Genomic DNA, 6964 nt, shown 5'->3' with positions numbered 1-6964 from the left:
TTAGCAAGTGCAATGGCGCCATCTACTGTTCACAAAAGACAAAACGCTTTACACAAGGCTGAGAAGGCCAAGATGTCCTATTCATCATATTATGAATGTGCCAAAACATTCAAGCTAGGCTGTAAAGTGCATTACATTTCACAGCATCTCCTGTTTACATGGAATATAAATGACTGCAGAAACGTGACAGACTGAATAATGATGTGGTAACAGCAGAAGGTTTTAGAGAAAAATGCTATGATGGATGAAACTACAATACGTCATTTGCACTGCTGTTTGTGTAGAATTTTACATTTGAATACTAATGAACTTTTCTCTTTCTTTCTTTTTTAGTTTATCCTTATTCAGTAAATTGGACATACAGAGGCAAAATAATAAAAGCGTCAAGCTACTTTGAAGTTTTGAAGCAAATCGAAGTTCCCAATATATTTCAAGATCGATTTTAGATTTAAATGTGCAGCCTGACTTTAGGGTCTATGTGTGATGTTGAAAGTGGCATTTAGAGCTTTGCAGCTGAACATTATTAAATTGGACATCTTGAGACTAGTGACAGGTGGCAGCAATATATGATAGAACAGAGTGGAGAATAAAAGAGTCATGATGATTAGATACGCCACTGTTATTTCATTTCATATTTGAGCTGATCATCACTAGTGATGGGGAGATTGTTGCCAAACAACTCGTTCACATTTGTTCGATTTTGTTTATATTGTATAGTTTATAAGATAACGTTCATATTTTCCTTTACATTTTAGGTAGGGATACTTTCTTCTACATCGTTTGTTTTATCCACTCGAGCTAATCCACAGATGATGTTTGTTTATTTCTCGCGAGATTTGCGTTCAATGGTTTTAAACGCGCGTTGCAACGCAATGTATGACGAGTTTAATGCCCCAAACTGAGAGTTAAGTTCCTCAAAAGCTCGTTTTAAGTATTTGAAGCAAATTCTACCGCTCCTACATTTACAGACACCTGCCACACAGCACAATCCTTTTGATTCACGGTGTGTTGATTCAGCACAAATTCAGCAGCAACAACAACAACAACAACAAAAGCCTATTTCGAGCAGCCTCAAAAATATGTCATGGCGGCCCAGAAAAAAACTGTTAACTCCTGACAATTTCATTGGTTAACGGAGCGGCCACCTCTTTCATAACATGGTAGGAGCATTCGCTTGCGTAGAATATTCTGTAAATCTATTTCTTACTCTGTTAACAGATATAAAGCGTCGTGGCGGCGGTGCACGTGTGCTCGGTTTGATCAAAGAACAGCTATGAAACGCATTGAGTCGTATGTGACAGCGGCATTTACTTTGACTTGATGTTAGGTTATGGGGGAGTGAAGTGGAGTCAGGCAGACATGGTGGTCTGGATGGGGGGATGCAGTCACTTTTGCTGGCGCTTTATCCAGTGAAACATGTTGTACTGAACGTTTAGTTGAATATAGATCAGCTACACCTGTGATTTCTGTAGTATTGATAAGGACATTTATTGTACATTTGTATTTACATTTCATATTTGAAAATATGTTGTGGATTGACAGTATTCATAAAGAGGAGTTGGAACTGGGTGTATATATTTCAGTGTGAAAGGGGATAGAAATAAAAAAGATGCATTTGTCTGGATCCTATTTATACATGTAACAATAATGTTTTGTATAAGTGTCAAATTATAAATAAGAATGTCCAAAATTATATATATATATATATATATATACTGGCTATAAAAAATAGCAAAATGTTCATTTTCTTTCTTTTCTTTTCTTAAACTTGATCTTTGTTGAGGTTTTTTTATCACATGGCAACAAAATGGCTTCTTGGCAGTTGCATTGACTTTGAATTAGCAGACAGAAGTTTTTCATATATTAACAATGTTTTTTTTTTTTTAATTGCTTACTTTTTAGAGAAATAATTATAAAAGATTATGATAAATGACTTATATCGGCATTTTCAGGAATGTCTGCCTTTTAATGTAACTTTTTACAGTGCTGGGACAGTGTTGTGTTTCTTTTTAACGTAAAGTTTTGCAGCAACAAAAAAATCAGAAACTGAAAACACGTTAGTCATAGAAAAGGGGAATTCAAATCATTCTTTAAGTCTCAAAAATGTCATAAAAAAGAGTGTCACGTCACTAACTCATATGCGAGGACATTTCATAAAAAGAACTACATATGGTTTTGTAAGTGATATATATATATTAATGGCAGTAGAATAGAAAAAAATAGAATATTTTATAGTTATTAATACTATTATTGGGGAAGTTCAATATACGTCAAATTAAAGTTTTTGGCTTTCATTATTTTATGACTTTAAACAAAACTGTAGGCATAGTGCAGTGTATAAATGTAAAATGTGAAATTTTGTTAGAGCATATAATATTGTCATTAATAAATAGCTTATAATATTGGTAGATTCGTTAAGCAGCACCTTTTCCTTATTTTATTACAGTCTGGCACTTTTTAATGTATGCATATTGTTTGCATAATTTAACCAGTTATATTACTGTATATTTGAATTAAACATTTATTTTGTGTTTGTTTATGGTAATATGCATATATAATCAATATGCTAATAAAAAAAACGTATTTTGCTGGCTGTGAGTGTATATCCATGAGTTTGAGTGAGTTAGACTGCCACTTCTCTTGTCCAGATGAGTTTCGCCGAGTTTACATCCGGGTTTTTCCCTAGGCAATGGGAGACGCACTACCGCTGTTCCTTAGGCAAAGTGAAATAAATTCGCCGTACCGTCACAAAAAATAGTCCTCTTCCCAAACACGTTTTGAGGTAACTCCACGTCCACTTTTACACTAAGCACGCGTACTTTTACAGTAATCACGATGTTTCTGAATCGTTTGGATGGATGTTTGAAGTATTTGTGCTTTTTGACGGCTACTTTTCCTTCCCCCTTCGTCTCCCTCTTCCTGTGCGGATGAATCGTCGGGTGCTGCGGCTGTGGTGAATGAGATTGAAGAAGAGTTCTTGTTTTGTATCTCAGTTTCTCTCTTTTTTACACACACAAGTTAAAATTAAACAAACAAAAAATAAGGTCGTTAACCTAGCTAAATTCAGCCCAGAGCCCCACTACAGCTATTATGTGAGGGATCGGATCGGACCGAGATCTCGGAGTGTTTGTAAATATTTATTTAAATAATTTGTGGGGAGAGAGAGAGGCACTACTGCTCAAGTGAGTAGAGGAGGGTAAGTGCACCTTGGGATCTTTTTTTTATTATTGCAACTTTTATGCGCCTCGTTTTTGGACTTTAATCGTTCATAGACTCTTCGTCGCTTTTCCGAATCCAAACCCCGTCGCGATCGGGTTGGTAGAGAGGTCAGGATCCCGATGATTTTGGATCAGAATTTCCGCTTATTTCTAGGAGTTGAGTGGTGTATTTCTAAGTGCAGCGCGTGAACCGAACGTTCCGCGCGTTTTGTTATTTTGTAACATTTTAAACTTCGCTGGATACATTGTTGCCGCAACGGTTGTTTCCAGCTCAGTGGAAACAGTGTTTCCGATGGCAGAGAGGGGATAAGAGAAGGTAGAATGAAGATCTTTTGCTCATACATGGCTTGAATTAGTGGTTGCGGCTCAGTCGAGTCCATCTAACTGTAATTTGTGCTGTTGGCCTGTTAGCTTTAGCAGAGTTAGCCGTAGCACAATATGAAAGCTCCTTATATCCAGCAGCAGGTTTGTAAAAAAAAAAAGATTCACTCCTATTTTGGTAGTTTTCGAGGCTTTTAGTGTCTGGGCTTGTAGTGGGTGGGTGATAAAGTGATGCTTTTTAAAACACTGCGATTTTGTTGTTTGTTTAGAAAGTGTTTTTTTTATGTTGTTTTTTTTTTTTGGTTGGTGGAGGTTGAGTTATTGGAGCTGATGTGTTTTAGCTTGTACCAACTACAAGCAGATTATTTTAGAGAGTGGAAAAGAAACTCACAACGCTTTTACCCTCATATTGTAGTGGATCAAACATGCATTTCCCCCTCCTTTGTGAATCGTTGTGAAAGTATGCTGTCGGTAAACACTTTGGGCATCATCTTCCGTGTTTCCCTGAGGTTTATAATAGTGGCCTATTCAAAGTGCTGCTTAACTTTTCCTGTCATTTGCACATCCCTGATCAGATGTACAGAACTAAAGGCCGGTTTCATGTATAGCTCAGGATAATCTGGGGTCAAACTGCACCTTAACTTCTCTGTCAGAGTGTTTTGCACACTATTGTAGAGCTGGATCATTTTGTAAAGCCTTGTTTGAAATGTAGGTGCTTTTTCAACCGATTTAGAATCATAGTTTTCAACTGATTGTTGATGTTTGTCAAATTTTAGTAACATGTTGTTTATTGCTATTGATTAACTTTCTATCTGCTTTGTTTTTCTGCTCATGTTTTGCTTTCATTATGTGTATATTTTGATATTCACTTGTTTGAGAAACTTTACAATGCGTTTACACCCTCATCTGAAATGTTGAGTTCTTTTTCTTTAGGTTTTGATTTCTTTATCCAGGTAGTTTCACTTTTAATGTTTGCACTGTGGTAGTCAGATCTTTTGGGTATTTATGATTCCACGTACCAATGTACGTAATGGATCGAATTCCTTTATAATACTCAGAAACTCCATTGAAATATACACAGGAGTTTTGTTGTTGATGCAATTCATTAATATCAAGCAGTTATGCAAAACAAAACGTATTGGCTTATGTAACATGACACTGGAAGTATTTTAGTCCTATAACTTGTGTCCTGTCAGGTGTAGTTGTGATATTCTGTTACCTCATCTAGGCCTGGATACTATTTATAATGGACAATAATTCACATTACCCTTATGTCGTCTATTTTTTTTAGCCATCTTATATCAGTTTGCTTAAGTTTATTCATTCTCAACACTCAGATGAATCAGTTGTTAACAGTTGAATTAAATAATTTCCATGATTGTCTGTTGATACATTTATAGGTATTTCTTTTAAATAAAATGCTTAGTTTTTATGTGGCGTAATAATATTTTGTTGTACAATGTACCTGATTGATTACAGTAATATGTTGTTTCAACTTATTCTCACTTTTGTGTAATTCATATTGCTATGTTTTACTTTTTTAAATACAAAGTACATTATATATTCAGCAAACTACAACTAAAAGTTTTATTCTGGGATATAGATTTGATCTGGGTTGGTTGTACAGTTTTACAAAGAACATTGCAACAGGTCACCAAAATCTTTACAGAGACAAGAAAAGTCCCGTTACTGTACTGTATAGCTTTCCTATTGCAAATAATAGCCTAATATGAGTTGTAAACTCAAATGTAAATATATTAATTTTTCATTATATAAATGCTAATGTTGTCCTCTTTTTTTTTTCTTCTTATATTTAATATGCAGGGTTTTAAGACACCCATTTTAAAAAAGCCAGTCAGCATCATGATTCAACATAAATCTCTTTTATGGCATCGATGACAAAATACTTAGTTCACTTTTCCCTGGCTATTTCAGGGTAATGTACCTCTTACCAACGTTTCATGAGTTCAATTATGATATTATTATTATTATTTACTTTAATACTTACATTGTTACTATTTAATAATAATAATAATAATTAAGGGTGTGCACAAATAGGGTATTTCTTTTAAATAAAATGCTTAGTTTTTATGTGGCGTAATAATATTTTGTTGTACAATGTACCTGATTGATTACAGTAATATGTTGTTTCAACTTATTCTCACTTTTGTGTAATTCATATTGCTATGTTTTACTTTTTTAAATACAAAGTACATTATATATTCAGCAAACTACAACTAAAAGTTTTATTCTGGGATATAGATTTGATCTGGGTTGGTTGTACAGTTTTACAAAGAACATTGCAACAGGTCACCAAAATCTTTACAGAGACAAGAAAAGTCCCGTTACTGTACTGTATAGCTTTCCTATTGCAAATAATAGCCTAATATGAGTTGTAAACTCAAATGTAAATATATTAATTTTTCATTATATAAATGCTAATGTTGTCCTCTTTTTTTTTTCTTCTTATATTTAATATGCAGGGTTTTAAGACACCCATTTTAAAAAAGCCAGTCAGCATCATGATTCAACATAAATCTCTTTTATGGCATCGATGACAAAATACTTAGTTCACTTTTCCCTGGCTATTTCAGGGTAATGTACCTCTTACCAACGTTTCATGAGTTCAGTTATGATATTATTATTATTATTTACTTTAATACTTACATTGTTACTATTTAATAATCATAATAATAATTAAGGGTGTGCACAAATAGTCGAATATTCGATCTGTGATTTTTATTTGAACAATAAAAACATTAATCGAAATTTAACTACATGTTGCTTTGCTGTGCAATTAATTGTGGAGCGTGTTAACAAGTTGATTGTATTTGATCACATAATGTCGTTGTTTGCCTCATGAAGTTTGGAATTACTTTGATAAAAAGTATCTTACTAAATTATCTTACAAAATGGAATTACTTCTGATCAAATGAATCAGTGAAACTGAGTTATCATAATATCACCACCACAATGAGAAATCACATGAAATCCAAACACCAAAACAGCTGTCCATCACTGCATTCATGACTGCAGGTAAGCGCAGCTGTACCCGAGTGAGCCGAGAAGATGATCTTGAGACATGTGCTTCTTTTAAGTTTCCTGGAGGGAGTGTGGTTTAAGAACAGAAAACACACAGCGCTGTAAGAAACTTTGCTTAGCACTCCGTTATATTTGTGTCTCTGGAACGTCTTATTGTTATCAGACTGAGGAGCCAACTTTCACCCGAGCATATGGATATTATTGTTTTTCTCAACATTAACATGTGAAACAATATAAGCATAAGCCGGCTCGAGTGTATGCACGTTCTGTACAGTAATTGGCACGGCCTGCTTTACTTTTCCCGTTTGCTCTGCTTGAATGCTTATGTTCTCTCTCTCTCTCTCTCTCTATATATATATATATATATATATATATACAGTGGG

General features: G+C 34.4%; 1 protein-coding gene across 6 annotated transcripts in view; it reads left to right on the top strand.

The window, feature by feature from the left end:
• Nucleotides 1-1138: 1138 nt before the first annotated feature.
• phf21ab (PHD finger protein 21Ab) overlaps nucleotides 1139-6964 on the top strand; it is a 21674-nt gene continuing 15848 nt past the window's right edge. For 4 of the 6 annotated variants that reach the window (XM_016462736.1, XM_016462735.1, XM_016462737.1 and 1 more), the window contains exon 1: nucleotides 2936-3196. The gene's annotated coding sequence lies outside the window, so the exon portion shown is untranslated. Of the gene's footprint in view, nucleotides 1161-2935; nucleotides 3197-3219; nucleotides 3535-6964 lie in introns of those variants that run through there. The other 2 variants (XM_016462734.1, XM_016462733.1) reach the window with 2 other exon arrangements.

The sequence above is a fragment of the Sinocyclocheilus anshuiensis genome, unplaced genomic scaffold (genome assembly GCF_001515605.1).
Source record: "Sinocyclocheilus anshuiensis isolate Anshui unplaced genomic scaffold, SAMN03320099.WGS_v1.1 scaffold624, whole genome shotgun sequence".
Taxonomy (NCBI): Eukaryota; Metazoa; Chordata; class Actinopteri; order Cypriniformes; family Cyprinidae; genus Sinocyclocheilus; species Sinocyclocheilus anshuiensis.
This window is presented reverse-complemented; position numbering and strand designations above follow the sequence as displayed.